Source organism: Lolium perenne, chromosome 5 (genome assembly GCF_019359855.2).
Source record: "Lolium perenne isolate Kyuss_39 chromosome 5, Kyuss_2.0, whole genome shotgun sequence".
NCBI classification, from domain to species: domain Eukaryota; kingdom Viridiplantae; phylum Streptophyta; class Magnoliopsida; order Poales; family Poaceae; genus Lolium; species Lolium perenne.
Window position 1 is genome coordinate 176641168 of NC_067248.2, and position 14376 is coordinate 176655543.

The following is a 14376-nucleotide window of genomic DNA, read 5'->3' on the forward strand; positions in this document are numbered from 1 at the left end:
GGTAGCTTAAGCAGCAGTAGCAAGGCTCTGCATGATCACAGGATCATCAGAGAGAAGTAGAACAAGAGAAGAAGGAGCACAGAATCTTGGGAGGCGCACAGGAATGGAGAGGAGAAGGAGAAGGAGCAGAGCAACTTACACGCGCCTGGTGGCAGAGGCTATGGCATGGCGAGGCAGTGCTCGCGCGGCCATAGCAGCTGCAAAGCCAGGGAAGGCGCCGGCGTTACGCCGACGAACACCACCACAGCAGCACGGCACGGAGACGACGGCACTGGTACTGCGAGCAGCACCCGCGCCAGGTCGGTCTCGGAGGCGCACACGTCGACGGCGAGGGCGAGAGCTCGTCGGAGATCACCCAATCGCCCAAGGCGATTCTCCACGAGATCCAGAGGGGAGGCGATTCGCCAGGAGAGGAAGCAATCGAGGAAACCACGCGGACAGATCGATAGATCTGCACGTGGTGGTTCCGAATCAGTAGGTGGCTACGGCGGAGGAGCACGGCGATGGCCGGAGCGAGGCGGCGGCCATGGCGGCGACGCCATCGCCAGGGCGTCGCGAGAGAGGCTAGGGTTAGAGACGAAAAGCGAGAGAGGGCCGAGTGAGTGAGAGCGGTGGGCCGTTCGGCTCCCCCGAACCGCTATGGGGCAAGCCTTAGTGGGCTGTCCCATGGGCTTAGGTTATTGGGCTGGGCCCAATAAGGTCCAGGGGTATTTTGGTCTTTTAACATTTAATAAAAGGCCAGAACTTTACCAAATTTTAATAAATCAAATACAACTCTAAAAATCCATTAAAAATTGGATTAATGAATGAAAAATAAATCTTAACAAGAATAAAATATGAAATGGAATTTATGAAACAAATTCAAAATTATGAATTTTAAGAATTCAAATAATAACTTGGAATTTAAAATTATTATTTACTTGTATTTAAAATTCAAGGAAGAATCTCAAATAAGTTCAAATACTTATTTTCAAACATTTCAAAATGAAATTCTATTATTCCAAGTCATTTCTTTTGGAAAAAGGGTATTTTTCCCAGAAAAATACTATACTCCTTTTTATTTCCAAAAACTATAGAGGTAACTCTATAATTTTCAATTATTTTTGGAATGATTAAGGGAATCACCAAGTAAATAGTTTTACTTTAAATTGTTGTACTTTGTGTGAATTAAAAATGGTTTATACTTTTAAATCAATTGTAAATTACTGTCAAAGACATAAATCTTAAAAGCAACCCTAAATTGTTATAACTCAACGGGGTAAAGGGATTCAACATAAAATAATACATCCATGATTGCATTATTTGGATTTTATAACATTGTCCTTACCGGACAATGATGCTTCTTACAGAACCCGAGGTCCAGGTTCCATCAACTGCATTGAACTGCACTATCTCGCAGTCCACAGGCAAGTTCACCCTTGCTCATGTCAACTTGAGTATTTTCTACTACTTTAATGCAAAGCTATATACTTATCATTCCTGCATCGCAAATGAAATGTTACTTTCCAACTATGAATATGACTATGTGGCTGGCAATGGAACCATGGTATGTGTTGATATGGTGGAGGTTCCATTGCAATGGGTTATATCACCCTAGGATTAAATTACCAATGCCGTCCAGTGATTCTAGCGCCGTACAAATCGCGTTGACCATGAGATCTATAATGGCCTGGGAAGCCAGTCGTATCTTTTCCCTTCTGCACGCCAACGGATTGGTAGAGCCGGCGGGGTGTTGGAGGCACTGCCGTAGGTTGGGATAGCCTTTTAAATCCCCATCCATTAGTGATGATGGCTCTACGATCTATGAAGGATTGTCCGGAGTACACCATGAGTAAAGCCGTATTATCGGGGGAAGTCTACTGGAGGTGTACGGTTGGACAAAAGGGTGGGTTTGCAGTCGCGGAGAAGGCGGTGTGGGCTTGGATCTTTATACCTGGCCTCACACCAAAGGAAGTGTGAACGGGGGCAAGTCCCTGCGGATGGCAAAAAGGGTGAGATCTCTTGTGGGAAAAGTAACGCACCTCTGCAGAGTGTATCAAATTGTGGCTGTCACTCCTTGTTCCGGGAAGGGAACTGCGAACGCGGCAGGAAAGGAACTCCACGAAGTTCTAGTCAACCTGTGAAGACTGACGGGCATAGTTTTCATAATAAAAGCAACCTTTTGAAGAAATGATTGCAAAACATGCATTGACCTGCGATTTCCTGATCAATGGTCGTAGCTAGTGCATCAAACACCTTTTTATTCTTTTAGAACTTGCTGAGTACCCCTGTACTCACTTTCTTTCGACACCCTTGCTAGACTGTGATCCGGAAGTGGAGGCCATCAACGATGGAGCACCAGAAGGAAGTTACGAGCTGGTCTACGAAGAACCCGATCTTACCGGCGGAGTGGAAGGCGTAGACTATGGGATAGTCTACGGACCAGATGACACGGAGGTGGAGGAGTAGTGACATACCTTAGCATCATAGAGCCGAGCAACGTAGAACTTACCTAAATAAGTTGTTGAGCTCTCTTTATATTTGTTATGAGTTGTAATCGTACTTAAGTAGTATCTTAGGGTGTTCACATAGGACCTGTGAGAATACCAACTTGTTAAGACAATGATTGTAATAAAGTATGGAGTGTTATGACCTGCAATATTTCTGTTGTACCACTCTGAGGGATATGGCAAATTGTGAAGAAGTCCCTTCGCAAAGATCATATCAACGACTTGTATACTACAAAATGCAGTGGTATGCTGGGTCACCGCAACTTGAGTCTATGCCCAAGTGCAAGCACTTGCCCATAGACTCGGGGGCTACTCCCATCGGGAGCGCTTCCGCGCACCCGATAGAAAAATAATTTTGAGAATCGTCGACATCATCTACGTTACACATGATCTACGGTGTTGACCTAATGTATTTTCCGGATCAATGGCCTCGCCTTGTATTTCTTCGACTTCGGAGATGATTAAGCTTGGAGTCTCTACGCAAGTCTTCGACTTCCCTAGACACTCGGGGGCTACTGACATGGGTATACCCTTCGGGTACCCATTATTAGTATACCTGGCTCGGCTCGGCCCAATATGGAGAAGGCCCAACAAGGCAACCCGAAGAAGTAGTCGACTAGGACTCTTGTAAAACCCTAGGCTGGTTGCATATATAAAACCAGCCAGGGCACCCGATAGAAGGAGGACAACAGATAGACAACATAGCTCCGCCTACGGGCGACCCTTGTAAACATACTTGTGATCATATACTAGATTGCTAGCAGCACGTAGGGATCCTCCACCGAGGGGAACCGAAGCTGGGTACATCGTGTGCCTAATCTCGCTCCCGGAATCTCCATCGTCGTTCTCTCACGAAACCCAAGTCTACAATACGTAGCCATTGGCGAGGTGATCCCTCGTCACCCGTAGAGGTGCTACTAATGATTGATAATATCCTAAATGCCTATCTATGGGTGGCATTCGGGAGACAAGTTAATTAGGAGCTATTTTGCAAGCCCAAGAGCAAAGCAGGCCAAGTTCGCCGTGGTGCTTGAATTAAGATGGCTTTCATTTGAATGGACAGACGATTTTAAACCTTGTAGAGACCTTCAGAACCCTTGCAATGCTCATTACCATGACATCTTTGCGGCGGCTACTAGGGTCAACATTGGTGATGGGAAAAAGGCTCTCTTTTGGGAATCCTCTTGGGTGTATGGTTGCTAACCTAGGTACATTGCCCCCTCATATACAAGATCTCTAAAATGAAGAATTGCAACACTCACAAAGCTATGTATACTAACTTTTGGATCTCTCGATAACCATGAGTGGCGGGCTCTCCATTGAGAACATTGTTCAATTTGCCACCCTTTGGGAAAATGTTTCAATATTCAATTCAATGAACACACTCAAGATTCGATCACTTGGAAGATAACCACTCATGGTGCCTACTCCTCATCTTCGCCTATAAGATGCAATTTGAAGGACTCATCAACTCCCATGCCTTCCGCGGTTTGGAAACCGTGGGCAACTCCCAAATGCATGATCTTAACTTGGTTAGTGCTTCAAGATAGAGTGTGGACGACAGATATACTTGCTTGTCAGGGACACAAAATTTGTGTGAATTTTAAACTTTGCAATCAATCTCAAGATACCTCCCCCTACCTTCCCTACACTTGCCGGTTTACAAAGAGAGTTTGGACAAGCATTAAGGAGTGGCTTGGTCTCATTGATATCAACCACGAAGTGTGGCATGAAGCTCAAAATGTGCATGAGTGGTGGAGACTTTTTTTTGCAAAAGTATGGTCAATCAAGAAGATTCATGGTGTCCCTAGTTATGCTTGTGTCTTGGGAAGTTTGGAAGAAGAGAGGTCATCGTGTCTTTAGAAGCCATTCATCCACCGTTATCATAATTGTTGCTAGGATAAAAGAGGAGGTGGATATGTGGTCTTTGGTCGGAGCCAAAGCGTTGAGTCTTGTAATATCAAGAGAGTAGGCTTTGGATTTGGATCTTGGTTTCTTGCCTTGATCGGTTCGGTTTGTAACACCCTTAAACCTCTTCTCTATTAACGAAAATGGCAAATCTATTGCCTTGCCGTGCGACACTGGAATATTTGTAGGAGATCATCAACATCTTCCACCTTGCAGCGAATGGGAACTAGTTTACTTTTATTTAGGTTAACTTCCAGAAAAGATACGGGGTTGACGACATTGGCCCATAACAGAGAGAAGTTCAAGTGTGGTGCTAGTATGGTACTCTCCGATCCATAATTAAATAAATGATCGGGGTATGTGGGTAAGGATGGCAACTTTACCAACGGGTACGGGTACCCGCGGGTACCGTACCTGTAAGGGCAAGGTATGGGTACACTTTTATACCCATGGATAGTACCCATATCTTACTCATGAAGTCATGGGTAGGACACGGGTTTAGCCTCGTTCCCGTGGGTATACCCATACCCTACCCATTTATTTTCATTTTCCATGTAACATGTGTACTTTTGTTTACTTATGAGTTACAATATGAGATTATGATTTCTATATGTTGTTAATTTTTATGTACTCAACGTCTCAACTACATGTTATTGAGTTGAGATAATTCATTTTTTAATCAAATTTTGTTATCACTAAATGTAAAATTGCGAGTACCTTGTGTAAAATTTGACCTACCCACCGGGTACCCAGTGGGTACGTGTACCCGCCAGGTATGGGTATGTGTATGGGTAATGTTTTATACACGTGGGTATGGGTATGGGCCAAAGTTTGTACACATTGACTATATGGGCATAGGTATGGTATTGCTCTACCCTGCCCCTACCCTACCAATTGCCTTCCTTAGGGGTGGGGTGGGGGAGGGGTATGGTGTAACTTATCTATAATATCTAAATGGGAGCAGCCCACTAAAGGTAATTCTCTTAACATGCAAGCTATCCACCTCATCGGGCATCTCTACCCAATTATAGCCTACCACATCATGCAGATCATCCATGTCATCCCTATTTTTCTTCTCATGTTTTCAGGGCTGGAGGGTCGTGGGAGTACCATCGTCTACAAATTCTTCTCTTTATTATACCTCATTTACTCCACGTATTTATTTTGTCTCCCTCATCATCTTCTGATAAAATAAACGAACCCCATTTTCTCACGTTTCTCCCATGTGTTTTAATCTACGTCCTTGGTCTGTTCTTTTCATCTCCTCTACTGTTTCCAATCTGTTTTATTTCCTCCACTAACCACTCCACGCAACAAAAATGCAGAGGTGAGTCTGTTGGTTTTCCTTCTCTCTCTACAACTTCTGCACGGAATCCCCTCCTCTTCACTCTCTATATATGGAACGCTCTATGGGGATCCATATGTTTCTCTTTGCCATCCTCCCGCTTCCAATGCCTCATTGTGTGTCCAGCACATCCATCTACCTGCCGCTCAGCCAGTGGTAGCAACTTCCCATGACTATTGTGATCCCGAGCTTTCCATTCTAGCCTGTAACACGTTACAAGTGACTCTGTGCTGCATGCCCGACGGGATCCTCTAGACGTCTTAACCATGTAATTCTAGGACGATCAGGGATACTCAAGCACACCATCACCTATTATTGGTCCAAATTCATATGTGCAGTATCACAATTACAATAGATAGATGCATATACATGTGTATTTACTTCGTTTATATATGTTGCAGATCCGTTACTTTTGGTACAAACATGGCCACGGGCTCTAATGCAGCAATAATCTGAATTTGTGAAGATACAAGGGAGCAGGTAATTAAGGCACTCTTACTATTGTTGTATGGTTGTACCAGATTCCTTCGATGAAATATATAATTTCCTCTATTTGCATGACAATTTAATTGGTGAATAATCATGTTAATACCCTTTTTATACTCAATTTCAGGATCGTAACAAATAAGCTTTTTGATATGCATAGCCATCTCAATATGTGTCATTGTCAGGATATCACCACATCAGGTATATATTAGCCTCCAAGGGGTTATACAAGTTTTGAGTGATGTATATTAAGTTTTTGTTAGAAAATCTAAATACCAAGGTACCAAGCAAATTATATGTTACATATAGTTTTGAAGGATTGAATTTGCACCATCCACGGAGTGATTTCTCTGTTAAATTCTTATGTAAAATTCTATTCTAATAGGCGCAATACTCATTTTTTTCTAGAGAGGCATCGTATATTGTGGCAACCAAAGTGTAAATATTTTTTGTTCACTTTTTTTCGGAATGTTTGTTCCATTTTCCAATACTGCAAATTTATTTGTTGTGCTACCATGATATGTGTTGTATTTGTATATGGCCTTCATACCTACGTCATCAAATCCTTTTATTGTCCATCTATATGATTTTTTTTATCTTAATTAATTTTAAGAGAATTTTTAGAGGCTCCAACTTAAAAAAAATCTATAAATTTCCGTAGCAACGCGCGGGGTATCATCTAGTTAGAAAAGTTTGGTGATCCTTTTATATTAAAAAGTTTAAATTGTTTTTATAAATTTGAAAATCCATGAAAACAATTTTGGACTTTGTCAATGATACTCAATGTTAAGGAAATCGGTAATCGTTAACTGCTCGGTCGGCTTGGGAGTAGTGATTAATCAGAATTCGGACGATTAACTGATTTAATCGGTCGGCTATTAATCAGTGCAACCTACACAAATTAGCACTTAAAATAATTTATATAAGAAAATAATAGTATATGAGCCTCTATATGTTTGTCCCTACATCTCTAGACCCTAAAATCCTAGAAAAACATGTACGTTTCTCCTCCGTGACCTAATCTTCAAAGTCACGAGCGAATCAGGATCCACTAGCCGAAGCCACGTCCCTTCCTTCCACTTCTTCTCCTCTCACATCTGAAGTATATCTTCTCTCACCACGTACCTAGGGTACGACCCCTCGTACACCTCAACCACCTAACCAATTGAAGGCTTCCTCGAGCTCCTGGACGAGCTCCTCAAAGTGGTCGAGCTCCTATATCTGAGGTCTACGAAACTGCGAGTAACTGGTTTAGGAGGGCAAGGAACTATTTGGTGATAGTGGAAATCAAGCTACTAGAGGTTGCAATCAAGCGGGAGCTTCGCCAAATGTACTTTATTGGGGAGGGGTAGCGCATGTATTAGCGATATGCATTAAAAAAATTGTAATTTTTTTAAACCAAGTGTAGTATTTAATCGGGAACATACCTAGTGATCGGACTTTCAGACCGATTAATCGGGCTAAAGGATTAATACAAGCGATTAATGGTAATCGACACGGTCAGGCCCCTAGTAGCGATTAATCGGCCTAGTAATCGTTGAATCGGCCTAGTTTTTGAACAGTGATGATACTCCCTCCGTCCTAAAATATAAGGCGTCTAAGGATTGGTCGAAAGTCAAACCTTATGAACTTTGACCAAATATTTAGGAAAAAATATTTACATCTACAATGTCGAATTGACATATTAAGAAAATTTACTTTATGGTGAATCTATTACTACTGATTTAGTATTATAAATGTTCATATTTTTGTATATAAACTTAGTTAAACTTTAAAAATATTTACTTTTGACTACTCCTTAGTCGCCTTACATTGGGACGGAGGGAGTATATCCTACAAACATGTAAAACCACAATGTAAAATTCTTTATTATTATGGGATACACGCAAAAATGACAAAATCTGTTTTTTTTTTTTTTTGACATTTGACAATGTGATACTCAGATCCACACTTTTATCATTTTTGTGTAGATCAAAATACACATTGTTTCCATTGATACGTTGCTGGTTTATGGTATACATCAATGGCTACATCCTGATTTGTTTTTCAGAATTTGTTGAAACTTGGAAATATGATCTTCGATGTTTTCTTGAAAAAAAGGGATTGGTGGTGCCCATGTGCATTAAATCTCCACTCAACTTATTTGCACTAATTTTTGTTTTTAGTATGTCCAAACATGCAGAGCACGTACTATGTGTGTAGTACAACTGCTGTAGGAGTGGTCTAGTGGGTGACTATACAAGTCTTAATTAACATTTGCTATCTCCTTTAATTAGAAGAACAAGGCGAGATCCACCATACGACATTTTTGATATCCATCAAAGAAAAATGGACGAACTTATACTCGACTAGTATAAATGCCCGTGCGTTGCCACGGGTACTCAAATTTCATTTCTCAATGCACATATGTAATTCACAACTCACCGAAAAGGAAAGTAATAACAGAAAAAACAATAAAAGAAAAAATAAAAGAGAAAAAGGGAAATGACCGAGGCACGCCGGAAACCGACCCAGCTCGGCACCTTCCGCATACGAGCGTGCACCCACACACACAGGCTAAACAGCTTGCCAATTCTAAACCCGTGCCATCCTTCAATCCCCAAAATCCACAACACCGCCATGGACCCTAGCTACCGCAGAGTGTGGCGACTGATGGCCGAGGACGAAGCACGAACTTCCATGGAAAATCAAGAACTCAACTGATTTTATTACCTTGGGGGCGTGCTAGATTTAAATCCATAAGTCTTCTAGCAATATTTTGTCATCTTGACCTCAGGAGTTGTCCACACGACAGCCGATGCTTATTTAAAATTAACTATACCAAAAGTAAACCGAGGCTGAAAAAGGGACGAGAGTACATGGTCAGTTAGAGATAAATGGTATACTAAACTGTCCCTACGATTCCATATACAGATGATAGCTTAAACTATGACTGAAATTGTATTCTTGCATCACGCTGTTTCATGAAAATTGCTCTTATAAGATTATACAAGAACTATGCTACTGAACTTTCTTGAGGAATTCATATCAGAGCAACTAACCACGACGAACATATAGATAGCATAATACCAAAGGGTGTATTATATACCCCATTATTAGGAAACATCAACTCTGAAGCAGGTATACTTGGAGCCAAAATCATGGATGTCGAAGGCCATCCTCCGGAACTGCCCAACGTCCGCCCTGTTCGAGACATATGGCTTATCCCAGGTTGCACGTCGTTGGTTAGGTCCACATTGTTTAGGGCCAGGCTGTATAGAATGCTAACAACTTGAAAGACAATCGAAGAGGGTCCATGGTGAGATGTACATCATCCATCTCCTGTAAAGATGATGTACCGAAATGTGCCCATCACAAGCGACCTGGATTATGAACAGGACATCCAGGACTCATCTTTGACTTGTTTCTTTTTTCTCTACTAGTATAAATGCCCGTGCGTTGCCACGAGTACTCAATTTTCATTTCTCAATGCACATATGTAATTCACAACTCACCGAAAAGGAAAGTAATAACAGAAAAAACAATAAAAGAAAAAAGAAAAAAGAAAAAGGGAAATGACCGAGGCACGCCGGAAACCGACCCATCTCGGCACCTTCCGCATACGAGCGTGCACCCACACACACAGGCTAAACAGCTTGCCAATTCTAAACCCGTGCCATCCTTCAATCCCCAAAATCCACAACACCGCCATGGACCCTAGCTACCGCAGAGTGTGGCGACTGATGGCCGAGGACGAAGCACGAACTTTCATGGAAAATCAAGAACTCAACTGATTTTATTACCTTGCGTGCTAGACTTAAATCCACAAGTCTTCTAGCAATCTTTTGTCATCTTGACCTCAGGAGTTGTCCACACGACAGCCAATGCTTATTTAAAATTAACTATACCAAAAGTAAACTGAGGCTGAAAAAGGACGAGAGTACATGGTCAGTTAGAGATAAATGGTATACTAAACTGTCCCTACGATTCCATATACAGATGATAGCTTAAACTATGACTGAAATTGTATTCTTGCATCACGCTGTTTCATGAAAATTGCTCTTATAAGATTATACAAGAACTATGCTACTGAACTTTCTTGAGGAATTCATATCAGAGCAACTAACCACGACGAACATATAGATAGCATAATACCAAAGGGTGTATTATATACCCCATTATTAGGAAACATCAACTCTGAAGCAGGTATACTTGGAGCCAAAATCATGGATGTCGAAGGCCATCCTCCGGAACTGCCCAACGTCCGCCCTGTTCGAGACATATGGCTTATCCTAGGTTGCACGTCGTTGGTTAGGTCCACATTGTTTAGGGCCAGGCTGTATAGAATGCTAACAACTTGAAAGACAATCGAAGAGGGTCCATGGTGAGATGTACATCATCCATCTCCTGTAAAGATGATGTACCGAAATGTGCCCATCACAAGCGACCTGGATTATGAACAGGACATCCAGGACTCATCAGGAACTCAACATACCATGCACACATCAACAAATATTTTCTGAAATATCGCCGCAGTTTTGCTTTCTGCAGTGTAAGAAGTACATAACCTAATCTTCGAAGTTGTCATCGAGCAGGATATTGCCCAGCATGCCCTTGAACACGCACCCAAACCACCCTCCCCGAGGAGTCACACGAGAACCCGCTGATGAAAACCTAAATACCAAGTAACAGTAAACCCAAAATCAAGTGCTCCCAATTTTTGCCCAACCAGTATGAATTCTAGATTCCTATCTGGTAGGAAGAAGGAGCGTACCAGAAACAAGAGGTCCGTCTCGTGGCCGCGTGGATGAGTGGAACTCTTGGTATTCAGAATTGTGATAATGCCAATTAAGAGAACACTTAGCTCATGTTCATTAGTTTCAGTTTTACACATGACATGTACATGGTCAGCAGTTCGATTAATCACAAACTGCAGTTCTCTCTTTGCTTAGCATGTCATTAAGATCTAAACTGTTCAGCAACATGAATACCAGTCTATTGCGAGTACTGTCCATCAACCTTTGCTTATTGCGAGTACTGAAATGATGATCTGAAAGAAATTATGGAAAGCTAATGTATATTTAATTATAAGGAACTAAGAGAAATATAAGTCCAACATTCAGCTATCTATTCTGAAGTCTGGGCCAATAAACGAGTGCCTACGTTTTGGTCAGAAACAAAAATAGGAACCTATCACCGAATCAAATAGAAGAAGTTCATATCTTATAGAAAAGTTAGACGCTGGATGATTTCCTAGACGCACACATGAATCTCCTAACCGTTCCTTTCTGCCTTGAATAAATCAACCTGAATATGTTTTAGAAAGTGTGCGCTAAGACAACACAGAAATTTAGAAGGAAAGACCATCCATTTTGCTATTTTCTATATTCTACATACCGAGTTGCAGACACTAAACATCTAGTCTAGAAGAAAAAAGATAAAAAGGATCCAAATTGTGCAAGCACACGATGTTTTTGTGTTAGAAGGGGATAATATGACCATGCTGCAATTTCAAGTTTTCTGCATGTCTCAGGGCTTCATTTTTCGAAATTGCTTCAGATTTTACTACTCCAACAGACATACAAATTAAGCACTGGGTTGTGGACTCACACCTTCCTGCTGCAAGATGTGAAGAAAATTATTGTGCATGTGATTTATAATCTTAATTTCAGGAAGCCCATGGAGAGAATCTTAGTTCATCTCAGTATCATAATGAATAAATACCATCTGCTAGAAGATAAATACCATCGCTGTGAGAGATTTACCTAAGGTGGAGATGGTGGCGTTCTGCGAGTGCCAGAACCAGAGCTCACATGCCCGCTATTTCTGGCTGCTCAAACTTCATGGGTGGGTTTTCCCTCGTATGTCATGATAACAAATTCCATATCATGTGACGCTCTTTCCACATGCTTGAGCACTGAACAACCAGGGTGGATACATTTATAGTAGCTCCTAAAACCAATTGAAATGATGTTATGCTTCTAGATAAATAAATAAACGGACTCTCAAAAAGTTCTCAAAACGATCGAACTTTGGGTGATATGTAAAGACATTGAACTAACCTTGGGTTTGGATTTACTTTAGCGGCCTTCTAACCACACTTGCGCCAATGATAACCATTGTCAAGGATGCCGGCCTTGCTTGTTATCTGAACAACAACAAAGGCTCCCTTATGGCTCCCGATGCTACAGCTAGCATGTAAATTGGACTGGTGGTGGCAGCACAAGTAACTGTAGCAGTAGCCAAGACATCCAATTTCCTGTAAAAGAACCAGGGTCATCAATGAATACACTATCCCCCTATGAAGTAGTTAATTGTTGGGCGACATTAACCTTGTTTTAGATTCAGTCTCAAACCTTAATTATCCAACGGTTTTCCTAGTATTTAATAGTCTCGGAACATCTGAGAAATAAATTAAGAAAAAAGATCCAATCTACAATACATGTGTAATACCATATTCTCTGAATATAATAAATAACTTAGTGCAAAAATTTAAGAAGAATAATGCAAATATTAAAAGAAGATAGTCATGAGCATGAGTCTACTATATATCTAAAAGTCCATATATATGTACGCGACATTCAAGCAGATATTAAGGATACAAAGCTTAACTGTTTTACCAGCATTTTTACGAAAGGAACTCGCTCTACACAGCCTGCATACGCAACAATCAAGCAGATTCTCACCTTTCTGTTTTCAAACATATCTTCACTGCAGACTGCTTTCATATGCATGTTCCGTTTCTCTTGGTTTTGTGCACCCAACTGTCATCTTGGCATCGTGAACAAAAGATTTTTCAATACAGAGCTCTCTAGCAGCATCGAAACACTCTAGCATATCCGTGGTCTATTCCAAACAGCTCGACATCACCACACCATAAGTGATATCTATGTGTTCTGCTCCAGCACTCCCTGAAATCTATAGTTAGCTAGGTTGAAAGTGAAAAATGCAAAGGCTTGTTTATCATTATACAGAAAGAGTGACCATCACTTAAAGAACTAATTCCAAATGAATGCCTTGTCAATAATCATACTACTAAGGGAAAAGAGCGCCAAACTTAATGCCTGCGATGTCACCAAGAATCAGACTCAAAAAACATCAAACTCCTGATACTTTCCAATACTGTGATCAACTTCGAAAGCAATTTCTCAATTTTCCAACACTGGACAAACCGGAGACATAGAACTGCCCTAAAAATGTATAGCCATTATACAAACTAAAGAACATTGCCCAGTACCCAGATCATCTAAAACTTCTTTGCAGGTGAGCTACCAAATAGGTAACAGAGGATCATAATGTAAAAATGTCTAGGCAATATGCAACCAAACGAACATTTCCTAGGAGGGAGGCAAATGTATACATATTGGCATGGTGCAGCGTGGCGGGGCCAAGATATGATCAGCTGAAAGCATAAAATGTGTCTTCGGTTCACATCAACACCACAGCGTGCCAGCTTCGTGCACATAGATGGTGAGCAAACCTTTTTCCCGTAATTTGCAATCAGAAGTTCATCATCTCAGCTGCAAGGAATGGTTACAAGGGTTGAATTAGTGGCAGTACTTGACAAGATGAATGGCAAGAAGGAAGCATGAATGTTCAAATGCGTGTGTGGATTTTTTTCCCAAGATTTCTACCGTGGGATGCAAAATTGATCATGTGTAACAAAAACAGCTATTGTGATCACAGCACGGAAAAATAGTATGTCGGGCAACAAACAAACACGTAAGTAAAGCATATTCAACCAGCCGCGGATCGCAGGAAATATTCTATGTTTTATTTATTAATTCGCTAACCCTGGTCAAAACCTCAGCGAAAAAAGAGCCCAGTAGTGGTTCATACTTTTCAAGTTGAGCCCGGAAGATTTTAAAAGGTATTCGAAATGACTCCTATTGATTCTGCCTGTAGACATCATTTGTCATGCTATTTCAACAATGCTCTTGGACCAATTTAACATGTCATAAAGTACATTTGTAAACCCGCTCCATGGAGAATAACAGAGCAACCGAACATTGTAAGATAAACTTTTGTCTGTACTAACTCAGTACCTCAGATCTCGACTGCCCATGAGGTAAGCTTTTCTGAATAATATATGCAGATTAGACAGAGCATTCTACTGTACTAATCAGAGTGTTTCTCAACTGGCAGAGTGAAGCTGGGGACGTAGTTGGG

The 14376-nt window shown here is 41.2% G+C and overlaps 1 long non-coding RNA gene across 8 annotated transcripts; it reads right to left on the reverse strand.

The window, feature by feature from the left end:
- Positions 1-10139: 10139 nt before the first annotated feature.
- Positions 10140-13728, reverse strand: LOC127346137 (uncharacterized). 8 transcript variants are annotated; one of them, XR_011745308.1, is made up of 5 exons: positions 13568-13728; positions 12270-13118; positions 10982-12159; positions 10776-10881; positions 10140-10655 (listed from the first exon to the last, which is right to left on the reverse strand). It is a non-coding gene; the product is annotated as an uncharacterized lncRNA (long non-coding RNA). The 8 variants fall into 8 exon arrangements; XR_007879358.1 differs by having other exon boundaries at positions 10140-12159; positions 12270-12466; positions 12894-13118; XR_011745305.1 differs by having other exon boundaries at positions 10140-12159; positions 12270-12466; positions 12828-13118.
- Between the last annotated feature and the right edge of the window lie 648 nt (positions 13729-14376).